This window comes from Lepus europaeus, chromosome 3, assembly GCF_033115175.1.
Source record: "Lepus europaeus isolate LE1 chromosome 3, mLepTim1.pri, whole genome shotgun sequence".
Taxonomy (NCBI): Eukaryota; Metazoa; Chordata; class Mammalia; order Lagomorpha; family Leporidae; genus Lepus; species Lepus europaeus.
In genome coordinates, this window is record NC_084829.1 from 163,801,252 (window position 1) to 163,824,170 (window position 22,919).

The 22,919-nt window shown below is 38.0% G+C and overlaps 1 protein-coding gene across 6 annotated transcripts in view; it reads left to right on the top strand.

Annotated features, from left to right (window-relative positions):
• Nucleotides 1-22,919, top strand: part of QKI (QKI, KH domain containing RNA binding) — a 171,555-nt gene that overhangs the window by 82,509 nt on the left and 66,127 nt on the right. The window lies entirely within an intron of this gene.

Sequence of the window (22,919 nt, forward strand, 5' to 3'; positions counted from 1 at the left end):
GTTCTTAACCACAAATAGAAACACCTTACACATTTTATTTATTTATTTTTCTATCAACCACTGACTTGTGAAATAAAGAAAGCTTAAAGATCACACATAATGTAAGAAAAAATAGTAAAGACATCAAAAAATGAAATTTAGCCACAGATTACATTTGTAGTTTTATTAGAATGTTTTAAGATGTACTTGCTTTGGACATAGCAAGTTCATTTGAATGGCTGTTATATGTTTGATATCATCCTGTGAGAATTCTTTAAAGAATTTTTGTATAGATTATAACTCCAGAAATGTCTTCTATAATCTTATTAAATCATTTTGGTTCATGCTGTAGTTATTCTCATGTGCTTTTAAAGTGTTAATAATAAAAGTAGATTAAAAATTGAAAGTATTGTCATTTGTTGCTTATTATTTTGGGAAATAAAATATCAGAGTTGTTGATGAAAGTAACAAGACTGAGGTATATTTCAGGAGTGATAAAGAAAAAGCCATTTGGCTTTAAGCTTTTCTGTAGAGTTGTCAACATATGTACAAGCTAAGAATGCTAGAAAATCTTAATTTACTTTTAACAAGTGTTATAAAAGAAATGCCAGTTGCTAGCATGAGTCCTTGACAAGACTGGTAAACTCAACAAGAGTTGTTCATGTCTGTTGTGGTGTTTCCTTGGTGTTTGGTGACACAGAGCAGTAGGTACTAGAAAGAGTGTCTAACAAGAGTGTCGGTTCAGTTCAGGAAATAAATGAAGGGCATAGATGCCCCTGAAAAGATTTAGCAAATAGGGGAAATTATAAACCCTGTGTGCTTTGAATTCTTTTAGGAAGATAAGTAGTACTGCCAACATTCTAAACTGCTGATTTTAAGGACGTGGGTTAATGTGCCACTTTATTACTTCAGAATTCCTGATGGAGTCAACAGCATTGGCTTTGTGTGGAAATACTGAATGGAATGGTGAGAGCAGAGATTGCAGTTGGGCTTCATAAGAGGCTGTGATCAGGGCTTGGGATATTAATGAGAAACTTGTCTTACCAGCCAGCACACTGTGGGACGGGTCTTTGTCTCTGAAACACAGTGTGTGTACCTAACAGGGCATGGTTAGAAAGTGTGCTGCAAATGAAATTCAATTCTTTTAATGAATACTGCTTTTGATTTAGAGCATATACTTTGCACCCAGCTCTGGTCTACATTTAAAAAAATTTTTTTTTTATTTGAGAAAAAGCGCCCATTCACTAGATCACTCCCTAGATGCCCACAACAGCCACAGGGTGTGGGTTGGAAAAAAAGTCAGGAGCGAGGAACTTAAAACCAGGTCTCTTGTGTTGGTGTCAGGGACCCAATTACCTGAGCCCATCCCCTGCTGCATCCCAGGGTTTGCATTTTAGTATTTTTGTATTATCATTGAGGACAAATAAGCTCAAAGAGATTAATTTGCTAAAGCTCTCATGCCAGAAAGTGACAGTCAAAAAAAAATGTTCTTAAAGATTTATTTATTTATTTGAGAGGCAGAGCCACAGATAGAGGGAGAAAGAGAGAGAAAGAGAGAGAAGGAGGTCTTCCATCCACTGGTTCGTTCCCCAAATGGCTGCAACAGCTGGAACTGGGCTGATCTGAAGTCGATCTTCCAGGTCTCCTATGTGGGTGCAGGGGCCCATGCACTTGGGCCATCTTCCACTGCTTTCCTAGGCCATTAGCAGGGAGTTGGATTGGAAGTGAAGCAACCAGGACTTGAACCAGCTCCCATATGCTATGCTGGCACCGCAGGCAGAGGCTTAGCCTATTATCACAGCACTGGTGCGGGCAGTCAGAATTTGCACTTAGGGAAAAGACATTTGGCCTAATGGCTAAGTTGCCTGCATTTTATACTAGAATAGCTAAGTGTGATTCCTGGCACCAGTGGACTCCAGCTTTCTGCCAGTACAGACCCTAGAGGCAATGGTGATGGCTTAAGACATTGGGTTCCTGATACCCACATAGGAAACTTGGATTGAGTTCCCAGTTTGAGTCCCAGCCCTGTCTCTCTCTCTCTCTCTGCTTCTTACAGAAATGAAATTTTAAAGTTTGAACCTAGTGATTAAGATGCCTGTGTGCCTGTGTGCCTCTGTCCCACATCAGAGTATCTGGGTTCTGTTCTCAGCTCTGGCTACTGACTCAGTTTCTTTCTAATTATAAACCATTCCTAGGAGCGATATTGTCTTTCCTTTTTTTTTTTTTTTGACAGGCAGAGTTATAGACAGAGAGAAAGGTCTTCCTTTTCTGTCAGTTCACCCTCCAAATGGCTGTTGCGGCCGGCGCGCTGCGCTGATCCAAAGCCAGGAGCCAGGCGCTTCCTCCTGGTCTCCCATGCAGGTGCAGGGCCCAAGCACTTGGGCCATCCTCCACTGCTTTCCCGGGCCACAGCAGAGAGCTGGACTGGAAGAGGAGCAACCAGGACTAGAACCCGGAGTGCCGATGCCACAGGCAGAAGATTAGCTTAGTGATCCGCAGCACCGGCGCCGATATCTTTCAATTTGTTAGAGCAACTTGAATATGAATGCTAGAAAGTTTGACTATAAAGCTGATAGGAGCATACTTCGTAAAATCCCTGTGGACTTTTTTGTTTTCCTTCAGTTGTAGTACCTTTGAAACTTTGTTTTGTGTTTTGAAGTCCATGTGCAGTATTTTTGTAACGCATATATATCATTAATGCAAAGATTTGATGAAAGTGTTTTTCCAAAAAATTAAATTTTAATTATATTTTTCATGAACTTTTTGAGGTATACCATCGTAATTCTGCTTTTTGTACTCAGCATTTTCCTCTTCAACTCTGCATTCTGTCCTATGTCAATTTACACAAGAATTGATCAGTATGTCTAAGACTTGGTGATGGATGTGGTAGGAAAGCACACTTGAAGTTTCAGGGCAGTATTGATGGTAATAGCAGCAACAAATTTCACTGATGCAGGAGAATCTAGAATTTTTTATGTTTATGAAATAACTTATTGCTATCTCAGCTCTCTTTGTTGAAAGAACTCATGTGAGTTCAGTTCTGTGGTTGACATACTGGAGTGGCTTTGATGGCTAGTGGTATGAGGTCAGATACATGTGTCTCTAGACAGCCTGTTTGTTGATCTTGCTGAATACCTAGCTTTCAAACAGCTCTAGCATAGTTTTAGTTTTTTTTTTAAGTGAACAGTTGAAGGACAGACAGCGTGAAGAGCTGTCATTTAGTCTTGTTCAGCATCATCCCTAGCTTCTTGCCGGAGAGCACTTCCTCTTTCCTCAGTGCTCTTCCTCTACCTTGCTGACCGCCAGACTATTGGAGGAGCAAATCCTGGACATGTAATTCCAGCTGTGATTATTTAATTAGATACCTCACAAATAGAAGTCTTTAATAAAACCGAGTTTGTCTTTTTGTTAAGTGCGTTAGTAAGGAGTTAGATTGGGAGTGGAGTAGCCAGGACTGGCACTCTAACATGGGATGCAGATGTCCCAGGGTGTGGCTTAAACCCCATTGTGGCACAATGCTTGTCGTGATGTAAATTTCTTTTAAGATTTATTTATTTATTTCAAAGTGATAGTTACACAGAGAGAGAGAGAAAGAGAGAGAAATATCGTCCATCCGCTGGTTCACTCCCCAGTTGGCTGCAACGTCTGGAGTGGCACTGATCCGGAGCCAGGAGCCTCTCCTGGGTCTTCCCACGTGAGTGCAGGAGCTGAAGGACTTGAGCCATCCTCCACTGCTTTGGCAGGCCATCAGCAGGGAGATGGATCAGCAGTGGGCAGCTGAGGCCAGAACCAGCACGCATATGGGATGCTGGCACCACAGGCAGAAGCCTAACCTACTGAGCCACAGCTCCAGCCCCCTTAGCTCTATTTTTTAAGATGGAAGAGTATAAAGCAGTGCAATAAGAAGTAAATGCTTATTTCAGGTTACATAGTGTCTCAGTACACTTTTAGAGAGTTGGCTGGTTTGCCCATGCTGTTAAGAAAGATTTGGGAGAACTTGAAATAAAAATTCTAGTTATTTAAAGTGTGCTTATTAAAATTTATGAGACATTCTTTTGGGTGGGGGGGTAAAAGATGAACCCAAAGAGAATAAATCTTTGTTTTCATTAGTAAAGTAACATTGTGAGTAACCTGTAAAATTTGAGCTAATTACTGTGCCATAGATCTAATACCAGGATGAGTTAATTGCCCGTGTCTAATGAAATGAAGACATGAGTTTCAGGGAAAAAGGAGAGTCCGTTTTATCACTAGATGCTTTTAATGAGCCTTTTAAAATTAAGTCTTGATTGGATTGCAGTCAATTTAGTTAAGGAATATTTGAGCACCTTGTGGTTGTGTTATACCTAAGAAAGTCTCTGTTTAGAAGATTCAATTCCCTATTGATAGGATAGATGATGGAATGTTACTGGTGAATCTATAATTATGCTGCATCAATTGAATTTTTCACAATTCTTTAACAAGGAATTTTGAATGGAAAATGATTTTTTCAGTCATATGAACAATAGATTATTAGGAATCCTAATCTGTTCTACTAATTTTATTTTTCTATTCTTTCAATTATGAAAGATCACTAAAAATTTTTTTTGCTCTTTTTGATTTTTGTAACTTTTTTCCCTAAGATGTATTTATTAGGAAGGCAGAGTGAGAGAGAAATGTCTTCCATTCTCTTAAGTGGCTACAACACTGGGGGTTTGGACCAGGCTGAAGCCAGGGTCCCCAAACTCCTTCTGGGTCTCTAACGTGGGTGGCAGAGTCTCAAGCACTTGTTCCATCTTCTGCTGCTTTTCCAGGCTCATTAGCTGGGAACTGGATTGGAAACAAAGCAGAAAAGACTCCAACTGGCTCTCCGTAATGCTGGCCCCTTTGTGATTTTTAAACATGCATAATTGTTAAGGCTTGATTTTGAAGGCAGACATAACTTTTAGGGTTTTTGGTTTTTTCTGCTTTAATATAACAGGTTGTTACAGAGCCAAAAATACCACAGCTGTTGTGGCCTTATGAAGTTTTTGATATAAAATTAAAATATCTCTTTAAATATGTGTTTAATGTATGTTAGAGTAAGAATGAAATTTTGTGTGATATTTGAAGAAGATAACTTATGAAAGAAAATATAAATCAGAAGATTTTTTTTTCCTGTAGTACTTGATCCTTTGTTTGCCTGTAGGATTTTTTTTTTTTTTTTTTTTTAGATTTATTTATTTATTTGAAAGATGGAGTTACAGAAAGGCAGAGGCAGAGAGAGAGGTCTTTCATCCACTGGTTCACTCTCCTAATGCCTTTAAGGGCTGGAGCTGCGCCGTCAATCCAAAGCCAAGAGCCAGGAGCTTCTTCCAGGTCTCCTGCACAGGTGCAGGGCTCCAAGCACTTGGGCCATCTTCTACTGCTTTCCCAGGTGTATATAACAGAGAGCTGAATTGGTAGAGAAGCAGCTGGGACTCAAACTGGGGTCCATATGGGATGCTGGCACTACAGGTGATGGCTTTACCCGCTATACCACAGCGCTGGCCTGGATTCCTGCTCTTTATGAGTTTGTTCTTACCAGCAGTTATGGTTAAGACAAGAGCATGAGAGGTAACCTGGGCTCCATTCTGCTCTCAAGCAGTTTTACAAAGTTGTACAGCTCAGTACTCTCTAGTATTACTGTTGCTGCTGTTTCATTACTGCTTGCCTGAATTTATATTTCTGTTTTTTGCCCATTTTTTTTTATAATCTTTTTTCTCTATATGCCACTAAATATTACACACTTTCTGTTTATTTTTCAGTTGTTAGTTTTTTTGTTAGCATTAGTATCTTGGTATATTTGTGTGTGTGTGTGTGTGTCTGTCTGTCTGTCTGTATCAGTATATGTGAGATTTCTGTGCGGGGAAATGTAACTGCTTCCCATTTGCTACCAGTTAGTTAAATGTCCTGTTGCTACTACCTGATTTACTTACTTTTAGTTACTTTCAGCTTTTTTTTTTAAATGGTTATTTAAGGACTTTCTAACATATACAGAAATACAATTTTATTATCACATTGTTTTAGAACTTTAAAATTTTAAAAAAGTTTAGTTTTTAGAACAGGTCACAGTTATAAGCAGAAAATAGCAGTCATTGTAGAAAATAGTACATGAGCGTTATATTTGTGTAGAAGTAACTGGTAGAAGAGTTTTTACATTTTTTATGTATTTGTTATGACAGAAATTATTTGGCAGGAAGTGAATAGAATGGATCATAAAGTGGTGTAGGGAGTTGGGTAAGAGTTGAAGGAAGGGGATTCACTGGTAAGCTGGGGATGTGGGAGGTGGTGTTATGAAAGCAGTCTTCTGAATTTCATTTTATTTCCACATTAGTCTTTGCTAATCTCCTTTTGCTGGATTTTCAAGGCATTTATTCTCTAAATATACAATGTAGTGTTCGTATTGATTGTATTGTTTATTCTTGTTTCCTTGCCCAGACTGTATTCTCCAAGAGCAGTAATTTATGTTCCTCAGTGAAGTGTGGAAATAATTGATGCCTCTTAAGAACAAAATAAATTCTTATGACAGAATTTTAGTCAGCCAGTTTCTTATTTTCTGAGATACAGAGGAATGAATAGATAGTGCAGAAGAAGCATTCAACATTTTACTTAGGTGATTGAATGAATTAAATTTCAAAAATGAGGAAGAGAAAAAGAAGGAAAGCCAACAAGCACTTCATAAGTTAGTTGAGTAAGAATTGAGATGAAAAAGCAAGGTTGGAATTTAAAATCTGAAAGTAAAATTAATTGGCAAGCTTGAGACAGTAAGGAAGCACATTCAGCAAGAAACATTGGTGATCATACTAGTTCTCAAGCCATAACCACGTAGTTGAAAGGACAGTTTTTGTCATGAAAGATAAACGTTTTTGTTCCCTCTCAAAATAAGTTTGCTTGTCCACAGTGAGATGTGCTCATGACTTGCAATACAAGCCCATTAAGTAGATTAAAATAATTTTTCCTCAAATGATTGGAATATTTAGTAATACTTTATAATATCTTTGTTTTATTTTGTTACTAATGGATGTCATTTAACGTTTATGTGAAATTCTAACAAACTCCTTGGCAGATCTCCAAGTATTTGGTAAATAGTGTGAATTCTGGAAAGTGCTTTGCTTTGGTCACTTGCATGCTCCTCAGTAACCCTTCGCCCCAACTGCTGGCAGAGAGCTCCGTGACACGTAGCTGGGAGGGGTGTAGTCTACAGATGTATCATGAATGTTTTTACTATTATAAAAAGAAGGCATTTATGGCAGATATATTTTTTTAGACAATAGTTGTTTAATGAGCTGCTTGTATATACAGGAAAAGAGAATAGGCCTGATTGCTCACAATGTGACGTTTAAGGAAGTATTTTTCCAGATCTTACACATTTGCATATCTAATTTCTATGTAATCAAAACTGAACTGTAGCTACTTGAAAGGCAATCATCTTTACAGGGAGGAGGAGGAACCCCATAGCCACCCCCCCCCCCCCCAATGCAAGCCGGCCTGAGTATTAGCATTATAGTCTTCTTGTGTTTAATTATAGGTGTCTGACTGAGCTGTAAATTTATGCTTGTGTAACAAAGAAGTGAATGTGACCCTGAAACACCAGCTCAGCTTTGTTGTAAGAGAGCATTGGCTTTGAGAGAAGTTAGCACCCATTGTGTGTTTCCCTGATAAGGGCTCCTGCCAGAATGCTGTTAATTACCTGCTTTGTTTGATGTGGAAAGTAGTGGTTCTGCACTTTCTTCCCAACAGTGACAGCCCTCAATTAAAACTTGTATAAGCAGCTATAATGCCCTAGTTTATCTGTTGGGAAGACATAAGGTGAAGAAAATTAACTATTTTTTTTCCAGCTGTTTGTTGACAGCTTTGTATTTTGTAAATCCTTTTAGAGTAAAAAAACACTACTTACCAGAAAGTTGTGTCCTTTGTGTTTTTTAGGCTTTATATATTTATTTTCTTGCTACCTCACAAAAGGTTCATTAATTTAAGAAGGAATATATTTTTAATGTTCTTAATGTCATTTAGAAGTTTTGTATTAGAGCTTGAGACTAAAGATTTTTTATAGTTTTAATCATTTGAAATTATAAATCTAATACAACTTTGAAATTCTGATTTTTAGTTTCATTAATGTTGAATCAGTAAGTGCTTCTTGATAATTTAAACTGGGAAAATAGGGCAGGTTCAGCCTGAGACCAGAGGTAAGATAAAGGATTCAGGGTTGGATAGAACACTTGGGTGAAATTGTAAGAATTCTGTTATTTCTTACCTGAAGTTTTTATCTTCCTAAAACTTTTGTGCTTAAGAAAAGGAATTCTGTTGTAGTTTGAATCTAAGAGAAAAATAGTTACTGCGTTCAGCATGAACTTGAAATTTATCTTGTTATTTTAAACTTAATTTTCTTACATTAATTGAGTAATATTCCCCCGCCTCCCTTTAAGAAGTTTGTTCCTCTGAGTCCAATTGTTTACTAATAAGCTTTTTTTTTTTTTTAAGAAAACTCTGTTGGCCTTCTGAAAATTCTATCTTGTAATATTTTTAAATGAAATTTTATATTGTAATAAATTGCTTTGAGGTAAGGTTATCAAAGAACTGTATTTCAGTTATTTTTGTGAGGTTTTCTCAACTGAGTTTATATTTCAGTTGCTGGTCTGTATAATTATTAATACATTTACTTAATAAAAGCATTATTTTGTAACAGATAAATCCGAGTATATCAAGAAAAAGCTGAGTAATTTGTGCTTCAGGAAGTTTCATTGTTTGAGTAATAAAGAATATCCTTTATATCACATAAGTTGTGATCTTTGGCACTGTCTTTAAGTACCTACTCTATTTTCTGGATCTGTCTGGGTTTTTCAAATCATTTTGCCAATTTGGGCAATATTTTCAAAGTTAGTTGTTTCCTACTCAAGTGATCCCAGGTCATATCCATGTCTCCATTCAGGTACCTACTGTATCCAGTAGTTGAATACAGTATTCTCTAATGGTAATAACTTAATAATCTCCAACACTTGCACGGTGCCTGCTTTATTGTAGAACCACTCAGTGTGACCCTTACAATCAAATGTTTGAGTTAATTGAATTTTTTTATGTCTGCTGTTGTAATATTTTCATACATAATTATATTTCTTTCAATACTGAGTTTTAAGTTTAATTATCCATCTCCATCTCCCACCCCCACTCCTACCTGCCCGTATCAGTGTTGGTTGATATATATGTGTGTGTGTGTGTGTGTGTACCTCTTGTCAGAAGCACTGACTAAACTGAAAGACTCACTCAGTTTTAGGGTGATTAAAGGGGAAAAGACCAGGAAACTAGACTCTGAGCATGAGAAAAGAGTACTGAAGCCAGTCTCACAGAAGTAATTTGGGCTTTAGGTGGGCTGCATCACTTGTTAATAGAGAATAAAAGGTATCCCTGTCATGTAGGAAATGTTTCTGGTAGAAGGAAGAAGGAGAGAAATTTGCTACTTGAACTAGGGCCAAACTGCCTGATTGTTTTGAGTATTGGATTATAGAGTTTTGAATTGTAAAAATAAAAATTTAAGGGCTTCTGCTTTGAGTATTGAACATGAAAATTAGTTAGTGTACTGAATTCTCAAGAACAAGCAACTCACAAATATGGATATACTATTAAAAAGAGCTACCCCAATGAACTGGGCAGTGAGCATAAGCATGGTCCATCCTGTAGTTAGTCCTTGGAGCAGGGAGGTCAACGCACTGAATACTTTCTTGCCTGGCTTTTAAGCTTGTCATGTGGCATCACAGGTGGCATTTAATTTGAGCCTGGAGAAATCTGTACTTCTACAGGAAGGGAAGGAGAAAGGAAAGAGCGAGAGAACCCCTAAATTCTGTCTAAGCTTTTGGAATATACATACGTAGACAGATTCAAAGCATCGCACAGAAAAAAATGTGAGCCGCAACCAGAGTTGACATCTAAGAAACCAAGTTTGCAGGTCTCAGTTGGGCCAAGATGATGCCTACTACAAATAAGACAAAACCAGCTCTCAAAAGAAAGATAGCAGAATGCAGAATCGGCATATATTTCAAAATTAAAATTTGAAAAAGGGGTCACATTATCAAAAGAAATTCAACTGAGAGCAACCTCCACATTTTGGAACTAAAAGCATGTATTATTTTTTTTTTTTTAAATACAACTGTTAAAATAATTCGCACAAAGGAAGACAAAATCAAAAAGATAGACAACCCTAACAAAGAAATAGAAGCAGTAAACAGAACCAAAAGGAAGTTTTGAAACTGAAAAAATAGGGGCTGGCACTGTGGCATAGTGGGTAAAGCCGCTGCCTGCAGTGCCAGTGTTCTGTGTGGGCTCCAGTTTAAGTTCCAGCTACTCCACTTCCAATCCAGCTCTCTGCTATGGTCTGGGAAACCAGTAGGAGGCGCCCTTTCTTCTGCCTGGGAGACCCAGAAGAAGCTCCTGGCTCCTGGCTTCAGATTGGCTCAGCTTGAACCGCTGCGGCCATCTGGGGAGTGAATCAGTGGATGGAAGACTTCTCTGCCTCTGCTTCTCTGTAGCTCTGCCTTTCAGATAAATAAATCTTTAAGAAAAACAAAAACAAAAAAGAAATGAAAGTATATCAATTGAAAAATTTACTGGTTGGACTTCTGAGGGAGGATTATGTGAATTTTAAGACTAACAATTAGGGCCAGCGCCATGGCTCACTTGGGTAATCCTCCGCCTGCAGCGCCAGCACCCCAGTTCTAGTCCTGGTTGGGGTGCCGGGTACTAGTCCCGGTTGCTCCTCTTCCAGTCCAGCTCTCTGCTGTGGCCTGGGAAGGGCAGCGGAGGATGGCCCAAGTGCTTGGGTCCCTGCACCCACATGGGAGACAGTTCGGAAGTACCCAGCTCCTGGCTTCGGATTGGCGCAGCGCCGGCCCTAGTGGCCATTAGGGGAGTGAACCAATGGAAGGAAGACCTTTCTTTCTGTGTGTCTCTCTCACTGTCTGTAACTTTACCTGTCAAATAAAAAAAAATTTTTCGAAAAAAAATCTAGCAATTGTAAATTTTTGTTATGAAGAACAAAAGTTTAGATACAAGGGAATAACATGTCAGATGGTCCAACATGTGCGTAATTAGAGTCTCAGAAAAAGAAGAGAGAGCATGGGGGTGGGGTGACTTGAGAGTCTCAACGATTTCATGACAGACATAAATGTACAGATTGAAGATGCTCAAGAAACACCGAACAATGAGCACAAAGAAGTATCTACTTACGCACATCATAGTAAAACTGTTGAAAACCAGAAATGAAAGAGCCAGATTTGAAAGAATCTTACTAAAGTTGCATTAAAAAGCAGCTGAAGACATACTCCAATTGAAAAGGCAGAGTTGTCAGATGGATTTTGACAAGCCCAGGGCAGGTGGTTTGGCCTAGCCATTAAGACAGCTGCACCCGCATGTTGGAACTCCTGGGTCAGATACCTGTTTCTACTCTTGACTTCAGTTCCCAAGTAATGCAGATCTGGGATGTGGAGATGTTGGCTCAAGGGCACCTGCCACCTATGTGGGAGACCAGGATTGAGTTCCTGGCGGCCAGCATCAACCATGGTTGTGGTGGGCACTTGAGGAGTGAACCATCAGATGGGAACTACAGTGCATGAAAGAAGATATTTCAGTAAATTAACAAGCAGAAGGCTTGACTGGCTGTATTATCAGTTGAAATAGATCACATTATTATTGACTCTTAAGGGGATATCATGAGAAACTGTAAAGTTAGATAACTTATATGAAAAGAATTAAACTTTGGAAAACAAGGTATTACCAAGAAAATTGAAAAACTTGAGTATCATATCAATGGAGAAGCTGAGTTTGTGATTCAAAAATTTCTCCTCATAAAGGACGTGTCAAGCCTTGATGACCACACTAAAGAATTTTATCAAATTGAAGAAAGATGTAATGTGAATCCTATATATACAACTTTTCATAAAAATAAGAGAGTACTTCCTACCTCACTGTCACAAATTGTTAATTGCCAGTATTACTGTGCTACCAAGATTAGGCAAAGATACCACAAAAAAATCAATATTACTCATGAATATAGTTGGAAAAGTTCTTAAAAAAAATCTTAGCAAATTGAATCCAGTGATATAAAAGACACTATTATGAGTACCAAGTGAGATTCATTTTGAGAATACAAGGTTAGATTAATATCTGGAATTATTGTAATTTTCTCAGTAGAATAAAGGAAGAAGACTGATTATATCTGCAAGTGCATAGGAATATATTTGACAAAATGCAGTATACATTCCTGATAAACCTTCCAACAGACTTTAAGAGAAGAAAGTTTCCTCAATTTGATAAAGTCTGTCAGTGCATAAACATATTAACAGCATACTTAGCAGTAAAAACTCATTCCGTTCCTTTTTTGATCACAGAATAGCCAAGGTAATTTGATATGACCATTTCCAACCAGTTGGTACTAAGATCCTGGCAAGGGCGACAGGCAAACAAAAGAAAAGTATACACAGAACAGAAAGACCAGAGATTCTGTTTCCAGATTTCCTTGTTGTATATAACGAACATTTTAACGTGTAAAAGTCCATCAAGGGGAGATCATGATATTAACTCTGTGTATATCAAGTGATATTGCTTGAACATATGAAACTATCACTACCAGAACTAAAAGCAGATAACCCACAATTGTACTTTAAACTTAACTCATAAGAACTGATCAAGCAAGAAGGAAAAAAATAGTAAGGACATAAATCATCTGAACAGGACAACTTGTTTTTTCCTTTTAAAGCTTTTATTTATTTATTTGAGAGGTAGAATAACAAACAGTGATAGGTAGAGACAGAGAGAGAGGTATTCCATCTGCTGGGTCACTTCCCAGGTGGCTGCAAAGGCCAGAGCTGCACCGATCTGAAGCCAGGAGCCAGGAGCTTCCTCCAGGTCTCCCACATGGGTGCAGAGGCCCAAGCACTTGGGCCATCTTCCACTGCTTTCCCAGGCAATAGCAGAGAGCTGGATTGGAAGAAGAGCAGTCGGGACTAGAACCGGTGTCCATATGGGATGCGGTTGCCACAGGCGGAGGATTAACTTGTGCCCCCAGCAGACAACTTAATTGTTTTTAAAAAATGTGCACAAAAATGACAGTTTGCATTCTTTTAAAATAATGTGGAACATTTTGCCAAACTTATCATGTACCCTGGTCAGGAAAGAACACCTTGACAAATTTCAGGTATCTGAAATTATTTGCAGTGTGCTCTATATTCCACAGTGAAATGGAGCTGGAAATAAAAAAGGATTATGTAAAAGGATGTAAGAAAGGTAAATTTTCACTTAAGAATCAAGAAACAATAGTAAAATAGATCAAAAGCAAGGGAAAAGTAAAGCGATGAGCAAAGTTTAATAAAGAGAAGATGTACTGAGTTATATTGATGGTTAATGGATTAAGAAAAAAGTATGTTGTTATTAATGATAGCACCATAGTTTTACCTAGCACCCAGAAAAATAGACAACCAATTAAACTGACAGTTTACAATTCACGTAGATGTTTTATTTGCACTTGAAATAGCTTTACCTGGACTGATCTTCATATTTTCGTGTTGTAGATTAAAAGACAAATGAGTGAAATTAATGAATTCCTAAAAATTTTCTCAGAATTCTTTATCAGTTTTTACTCAATTGTGTTTTTCATGCCATTTAGCAATATATGCTACCACAAATATTGATAATGAAGGAGTTTGAAAAGAGTGATCCATTGTTCTACAGTTTTCTCCCAAACTTTTGCAAGTGTTACTTTCCTTTTTTGGGAACTCTGAAAGAGCTGAGATTTTTATCTTGTAAGATCATGATGTAGTTTGCAACCACAGTTTTATGGATGCAGGCAAAAGAACGGATCCCTGGACTGGAAGCCAGACTTTGTTATCCACAGTAGATGCAGGAGCAGTCAGCATATTTGCACTGATTGCTGAGTACTGGCATGCACAGTATAGTCCAGAGGGCAGATGACAGCTGCATTCAGTGGACCGCTTTCCAAAGAGGAGCCGAGGGTCAAGGCCCCCGGTGCTTCATGAGCAAGCAGCAGACAAAGCTGCCCTTTCCTTGTGATCTCCTGAAGTTGGGTGTGGCTTATGACTTGTGACAAATATACTAATGGAAGATGTTAATGGGGAGCTGGGTGTGAGATAGATGGGAACTCTGTACAGCTCTACAACAGCTTCTGTTTTGTAAATCTAAAACTATTCTGAAATGTATTTTTTAAAAATTAGAATAAATGAGATACTATAAGTAATTGAAATTCAGTACCAAAGAAAAATACTGCAAATAATTTAAAAATTAAGGAAAATGGAACAAAGTGTTTCATGCAGTAGGCTGAAATTGTGGCTTATTAGATAATTTAAATTTTTAGTTTTGAATTTCAGTGCAGGTGAAAAGCATACTAGAGTTGACCAGAAAAGAGTAGCACACATCCGAGCACATACATTTTGTGAAGGGAGTTGGCACAGTTATTGGTGCTGGCTCGTTCAGAGTTCACACAGCAGGCGATTAGGAAGGAGGGTCCAGGAGAAGCGAGAGCATTTGTTTAACTTAACCCAGGTAATGTTTGGGATATCTAGTGTAGAGAAGGCTGAAGCCCTAGGCTTCCAGCTGAATAAATCAGGCCCACCCAGATTAAAGTCAGTGATGAGTAGTCCTAATTACATGAGCAGAGTCCCTTCTCAGCAGCATCTAGATTAGTGTTGGATTGAACCACTGGGAGATTTGTGACATGCTGCAAAGTGGCTGCTGCCTCCCATTTATTCTCCAGCTCTTGGGAAGCAATATACTTTAGAGACCACCCTAATTGGAAGCATACCAGAAATGAAATTCTGCCTATTGTAGTTCAGCCTTGTTAAAGTGATGTTACAAAGCCACCAGACCAGATACCTTTTTTTAAAAAAAAAGAAACAATTTGCCCCTTTTGTTTGATATTAAAGGGTAATTTCATTGATGTCAATAATAGTATACAGCTATATTTAGTAAGTTAAGATCAGTGCAGGTCATGTGTCTTCCCCCCACACCCTATTTAGTTTATGTTTAATAGTGGCTTTTATGAGCCACTCCCTAACTTGTTCTTTGTTTTTCTCCGTGGCATAAATTTTATAATTCAGCAATACATTTTAATATTTAATGTAGAAGAAATTAGTAATTCAGTAGGTTTTTATCAGAGCAAGATTCCAGTTAGGATTCAAGTAGTCAAGGGAGACATATGATTCTCACCTCATTTTTCAGGACTTCAGATAAGCAAGTTTGGAAAATAATGTGTTTTATATATGCAGAATTTTTTTGTTGGTCATGTGTTCTTTTTTTTTTTTAATTTTTTTAAATAAAGATATAATTGACACTCATTTCTAAGGTAGTCACCAGATTTCCTGGGTATATTTTTCAAAATGTATATGAATGATAGAAACATTGTAAGAAAGAGAGTGTATTATATTTTACTGTGAAGACTTTTGGGTTATTGGCATTTTCTTGATGAGAAAGAAATACATTTAGGTATTATTAACTGTTAACAGTGAGATTTAATTCTCTACTGAGATAAGTTGCAATTTATGAGATGTAGATTTTGGGATTGGATCACCATTTATTTCATAGTAGTTTGGTTCAACCACCATCCCAACATGGAATAATTTAATCAACCCCCCCCAAAAAAAGAGATCATGCTAACTTAATTTACAGATTCTCCCTTTTCCCCTAGAATGTCAGTTTTCTATTTTGGTAAGGTAAACCTAGGAAGGCCCAAAAAAATAAAATAACAGTTCTGCTGTTTCCAGCTTTCTCTGTTTTTTAAAAGATTTATTTTATTTATCTGAAAGAGTTACAGAGAGAGGCAGAGACAGAAAGAGATGTCTTCCATCGCTGGCTCATTCCTCAGATGGCTGCAACGGTCGGAGCTGAGCCATTCTGAAGCCAGGAGCCAGAAGCTTCTTCCGGGTCTCCCACGTAGGTACAAGGGCCCAAGGACTTGGTCCATCTTCTACTGCTATCCCAGGCCATAGCAGAGAGCTTGTTTCCAGCTTTCTCAAAATGTGTATAGGTATTTACAAGCACTTGGGCCATCGTTTACTACTTTCCCAGGCCCATTAACAGGAAGCTGAATCAGAAGTATAGAGTCAGGGTTCAAACGAGTGCCCATCTGGGATGCTGCCAGTACAGGCAGTAGTTTAACTCTCTGTGCATCCATTCAGGCCCCTGTATCATTTTTTAATGATTATGTTTTGCTAGACAGGTTGTAATGAAAGCTTGTAAGGGACATACAGTCTTTTTTAGTTATATTTTGTTAGTAAAATTTTAATGCAGGGTTAGAAAAATATATTGGATCTTTTTAGATTTTTGAATAATAGAGGCCATGTCACTATATATATGTACCTAGGACCACACAATTTTTCCAGATAAGTAAAATTATTCTACTTTCTATCTGGTGAGAAACATGGATATGAAATGCATGTTAACATTTTGGAATTTTTAGGGAAAGAACAAACTTCACTCATAATGTAGTAACCATCTGGAGCATCCAGTATTATACTTTTGATCTCTATAAGACTTTATATTATCCACATGATTAGCCAGGAAATATAGAGGTATGCTGTTCAAAGTGCATTAGAAATATCTGTAGCACTGGTTAAACACAGAGATACTTTGGCTCTCTGCCTATAATAATTGTTGGGACCTATCCTGGGAAATCAGATCTTTAAGATACTTAAATATGCTAAATAATGTTAAATGTTATAAAAATTTTAAACATATAGACTATCAGGTCTGGATTTCATTTACTTATTTTTCTGGTCTTTAAACCTTCAAAAGTTCAATGTCACCACCAAAATAAAGGAATGATGGCATTCTAAGTAATTTGGAGTAGGCAGTTAGATTTTTTTAAAAATCGGATGACTCATTTATTAATTACTATTACTTATTTTACTGTGGCTTTGATTATGAGACTTTCTAATTGAAGAGCTTGGGCATATCTGATTCTTGGTTAAATGTTTAAATACAGGGGCTGGCATTGTGGCATAACAGGTTAAGCTGCCACCTGCAACAGCAGCATCCCATATGTGTGCCGGTTCAAGTACTGGCTACTCCACTTCCTATCTAGTTACCTGTGGAGGCTACTGGGAAAGCAGCAGAAAATTGCCTAAGTCCTTGAGTCCCTGCACCCATATGGGAGAACACAATGAAGCCCCTGGCTCCTAGTTTTGGCTGGCCCAGTCCCTACCATTGCAGCCATTTGAGGAGTGAACCAGTGGATGGAAGACACCTCTCTTTCTCTTGCTCTGTAACTCTGCCCTTCAGATAAATAAAGTAAGTCTTTTTTTTTTTAAAGGGTTAAAACTTTAAATATATTGACAAGAAGAAAATTCTGCAGTAAATTAAGGGGAAATTCCCATTAGCTGGAAAGCCATCTTTTCTGTGGGTGGGTGGGTGTTTGGGTGATGCCAAATTTCTTTATCTGGAGGAATATTTTGGGACAACTTTCATGCACATGGGGGTCACTCTGTAGCTGCAGAAGTTACCTAAGGATTTAGCGCTCATCACTGTTTCCTGTGGTATACTGCTGTGCAGATTGGAAGCTTTCTGTCTTATGTGAGTTGATTACATGGTCACTAAAATCTTTTTTGTTTTTTTAAAAGATTTTATTTATTTATTTGAAAGGCAGAACTGCAGAGCAGAGAGGTAGAGACAAAGAGAGATCTTCAATCCAGTGGTTCACTCCTAACTTGGCTTCAACAGCTGGGGCTGAGTTAGGCTGAAGCCAGGAACCTGGAACTCCATCCAGGTCTCCATTATGGGTGCAGTTTCCAAAGCACTTGGTCCATCTTCACTTGCTTTCCTACAGGGAGTTGGATTGGAAGTGGATTTGCCAGGACTTGATTCTGCCTGCTGTGCCACAGTGCTGGTCCCTAATTCTGTCTTTGATGAATTTACCTGTTCTTTCAGGCAGTGGGTCTCAATGAAGTCCCATAAATGAGAATCACTTTTGTCGATGGCCATTTTGTGCCATGCAGTTCTTGTTTGGACCTTTGAATGCTTTCTTCCAAGTATAATAGATACTCCTTTGCATTCAGCCCAGTCTGAATGAATTCTCAGGTTTCATGATGTCCTAAAGGAAGATTCAGCCACATTTGTTGCTTTTGAAGCTTCAACAATTTCTCCATATGTTCCTTTTCCTTAAGAGGTTGGTGAAGAAAGGAATTGACAGTCTTCGAAGCCCCATAATTATGGTCAAGGTAGTGAGCTATGGACAGGCAGATGTGGGAAGGAAGTATACATCTCCTGGCTGCTCTGGAGTTTGATGTAGTTATGGTGGTACTAGGCTGAGGAGACACAGTGTCAAGGCTTCAGGGTGGTCCAGGGGCACTGTGAGGAGGTAGCCAAGGGATGGCTTTTGGTCTCAGTGGCCAGCCTGGGTGGGAGCTGGATTAGCAAATGCCAGGTTTTGTCCAAACAGTATTAAAGCAAGAAATTGCAGCACCTTGCTGTTAAGGAATAACCTCTCAAAAGCCATCCCCCCAACATTATTTTATTAAAATTTTTTGTTAAGAACCATTTTCATGTATTTCAAAATTGTTATTCTAAAAACATAAGGATACGTCTCTTCCTTTCTCCCTCCTTCTTACTTCCTTTCCTTTAATTTTTCTGATAATGTATATTTTAAATTAAGATATTTAATTATTTGAAAGGCAGAGATACTTAGAAGCAGGGAGGGAGGAAGGGAGGGAGAGAGAGACAGAGAGAGAGAGAATGAATGAATGAGAGAGAATTTTGCATCCTCTGGTTCACTCCCTGAATGACCACAACGGCCAGATCTGGACTGATCCAAAGCCAGGAGCCAGGAGCTTCTTCTGGGTCTCCCACACAGGTGCAGGGCCATCCTCCACTGTTTCCCCAGGCCATAGCAGAGAGCTGGATTGGAAGTGGAGCAGCCGGGACTTGAACCGGTGCCGTGTGAGATGCTGCCACTGCAGAAGGCAGCTTAATCTACACCATAGTGCTGGCCCCAGATCATGTATGTAATTTCAATTTACTTTATCATCACAAGTTCAATACAACAATAAATATAGTGTTCAACAAGTAAAAAGTAAAAAGACCACTGTTCTACAGGGATGTAGCCAAGGGCTGTACATGTTAATCATATTATAAAATGTCAATTTCACACTTATACATCAGTTTCTTTGTGTGTGTGTGCTCTGTATATTAGCTACCACAAATCAGAGATCATGATATTTGTCTTTTTGGATCTGGCTTATTTCACTACGCATAATGGTCTCCAGTTGGATCCATTTTGTTGCAAAAGACAGGATTTCATTCTTTTATGGTTGAGTAGTAGTGCCTTGTGTGTATGTGCGCGCGTGTGTGTGACATTTTCTTTCGCCATCAGTTGGAGCACATCTGGATTGATTCCATATCTGAGCTCTTGTGAATTGAGCTGCTGTAACATGGGGGTACAGATAATTCTTTTCGTATGCTGATTTCATTTCCTGTGGGTAAATTATCAAGAATGGGATTCCTGGGTCATACAGTATCTATTTTCAGATTTATGAGGAATCTCTATACCATTTTCCTTAATTTTTGCACTACTTTACATTCCCATAGGCAGTGTATTGTGGTACCTTTTTCCCCACATCATCACTGGCATTTGTTATTTTTCGATTTTTGGATGATAGCCATTATCACTGAGTGAGGTGAAACCTCATTGTCATTTTTATTTGCTTTTCCCTGATGGCTAGTGATCCTGAACATCTTTTCATTTATGCGTCTGTTTTTTTTTTTTCTTTTTGTATTTCATCCTTTGAAAAATGCCAGTATTGTCCTTTGTCCATTTCTTAACTGGATCTTTTGTTTGTTTGTTTGTTTGTTGTTTCGAGTTTCTTGAGCTCCTTATGTATTCTGGATATTAACACTTTATCAGACTCATGGTTTACAAATATTTTCTCCCATTCTGTTGGTTGCCTCTTTGTTTAGTGTTTTCTTTTGCAGTGCAGAAGCTTCTTAGTTCCATGTAATCCCATTTGTCTGTTTTTGCTTGTATTGCCTGTGCTTCTGAGATCTTATCCACAGAGTCTTTCCCTATGCTAGTGTCTTGCAGTGTTTTCCCCTAATAATTTGTTTCCCCCTAATAATCTCATGGATTTAGATCCTTAATCCATCATGACTTGAGTTTTGTATTGGTTGTAAGGTAAAGGTCTTGTTTCATAATGCTGGTTGTGGAGATCAAATTTCCCCAGCACCATTTGCTGAAGAGACTGTCCTTTCTCCAGAGAGTGATTTTATTTCGTTTGTCAAAGCTGTGTTGGTTGTAGCTGCGAAGATTAATTTCTGGGATTTCAGTTCTGTTTTGTTGGTACACATGTCTATTTTTGTGTCAGTACCAGACTGTGCCCTGTAGTATACCTTGAAATCTGGTGGTGGTCCTCCAGCTTTAAAAATGCATCTTTTAAGAAAGACATTGGAAGGAAACAGGGACTTGGAGGGTTACACAGCAAAAGCATGAGGTAGTATGAGCTAGGCACTGTCTTAATCCTTGTCAGCCTGGAAGCTTTTTTGAAAGCTTGCATGTTTGTCCAGTCACCTGTCAGAAATCGTTTTCCTTGGCAGTGTACCAGGTGCAGTAGATAATGTTTTACTGAATGAATCAGTAACTTGCTCAGGTTTACAGAAGTGGGGAAGTGTGGCAGCATTTGTGTCTTGTGTCTTTTCCTTATAGTTCATATTATGTACCTTTGCTTCTTTTTGAGATAATAAATGTGGGACAGACATTCTAGAGTGTTCTTATTTAACTGATTTCTTATTTCTGCTCTGTTCTACAGCAGGCTATGATAATTTAGGGTTTGAAGCAAATTTGACACGTTACCAGTCAGCAAATAAATACTTGATATGTGCTTAACATTGTGCAGAAACTCATTGACTATGAAATAATTGTAAGTAAGAATTACATGGGTGCTTCCTTAGCATGGATCTGAGTTCAGTTTATAACACAAAGCTCTCCCATACATGTGTATGTATGTATACATTCTAGAACATACAGTCCCAAATAGCTAGTCTTAAGTATAGTGATTACACTATTGGGTTTCTCATCCTGTTTTATTACTGACATGTTGGAGAGTATGTGGAGGGAGCTGTAAGTTAATATTTGGACAAAAGAATGGGAAAATAATTCACCTAGTAGCTTGAACAGGATGTTGCCAAGTAACTGCTACCTTATAGTCTCTAAAGGAGGAAGTACCTGTTGTGACTTAATGAGCCATGTTTCTGTTGTTCTCTTATGTTTTGGGAATCTGTATAATATTAGTTTATAATATTTTTAAGTTTTTTAAAGATTCATTATATTTATTTGAAAGGCAGAGTTAGAGATATCTACTATCTGATTGTTCACTCTCCAAAGGGCCAGGGCTTGAGTAGACCAAAGTGAGGAGTCTAGAATTATCCCTAGTCTCCCACGTGGGGACAGGGGCCCAAGTACTTGGGCTATCTTCTACTGTTTTCCCAGATGTATTAGCAGGGAGCTGGATTGGAAGTAGGGCAGTGGGGGCTTGAACTGGTACTCATATGGGATGTTGGTATCACAGGTGGCACCTTACCCTGCTGCGCCACAACTCCGGCACCTAGTTTATATTATCTTGCTTCAGGTTGTAAGGCAGACTATGTGTGAATCCTCATATAATTACTTTGCTTGTGGTTGTAGTCTGTTGATCTCTGATTCATCTTCTTATTGTGTTTGTTTTCACTTCATAGAAGATAGATAAAATTACTGTTTTGCTATTGTCTGATACATGTTTTTTATAGATCTTGAATTGAATTTTTCAGATATTTTCCCTAATTCACCTAAAAATGTAGAATGTATAGAAACATACCTTGTGGCTTAGAAATAGTGATCATTTAATGCATTTTATAATACTTGCTCTTTTTAGTTTATAATATAACAGTTTGATACCAGATGAAAAATATTTTGCTGGTTAGTTTAGGAAACTGATTTCTTGATACAATGACAGTAGTTTAGTGCACGCTGAGTAAACAAAATAATGATAAAAACATTGATTTGGTAATGCTTTGAAATGAATCTGTTAATTATAGTAATATGTATATGTGTTGAAATTAGAAATAATTTGTAACATTTTACTAATGGATTTTAGAGTTATTGTTTACATATAAAGTAAGACAAATATAAAAATATCATTTAAGAAAAACTCATGCAGTATCACAAAAAGAATATTCACATCTGTGCCAGGTAGAAGAGAAGAGAAATACAAATTGTTGGTTATATAACAAACTGTTATTTGGGCCTTTTAGAATGTATTATAATACAAAAGAACAAAAAGGAACCTTCTTTACTCAATTTAGAGACTTGCAGTTCTGTTTAGCAGAACACTGGACTACAATGTTAAGTGTCTTTATAGAGCCATAAAAGTCCACAGTGCAAGTCAGGGTGGGGCAGGATGAATTTTTGATGAATTGAAGTAGCTTCAGGAAATAATATGGAAGAGGTAGTAATGTTCAATTTCACAATTTTTTTTTAAAATATAAATTCCTTTTAGTGCTGTCTTAGTCTATTTTGTATAGAGCCTTTAGTGATTGTGGTTGTGGTTTGTTACCCTTCTCCAAGAAATTTCACTGATTCTCTTTTATGCATCATTTCAAATCCAAACTCTGCATGGAAGGCTATTTAGTGCTTGGTCAGTTGAGCTTGTTACTTAAAGATAATGGGTGTGTATTTATTAAGCTCTTTTCCCCTAATATTTATATTTAAAGATAATTTAATTGCTTTTCTGTAATATTTTATGGATGTGTTGATTAAAAAATACATTGTGCTGGGGCCAGTGCTGTGGCATAGCAGGTAAAGCCACTGCCTGCAGTGCCAGCATCCCACATAGGCACTGGTTCAAGTCCTGGCTGTTCCACTTCTGTTCCGGCTCTCTGCTATGGCCTGGGAAAGCAGTAGAAGATGGCCCAAGTTCTTGGGC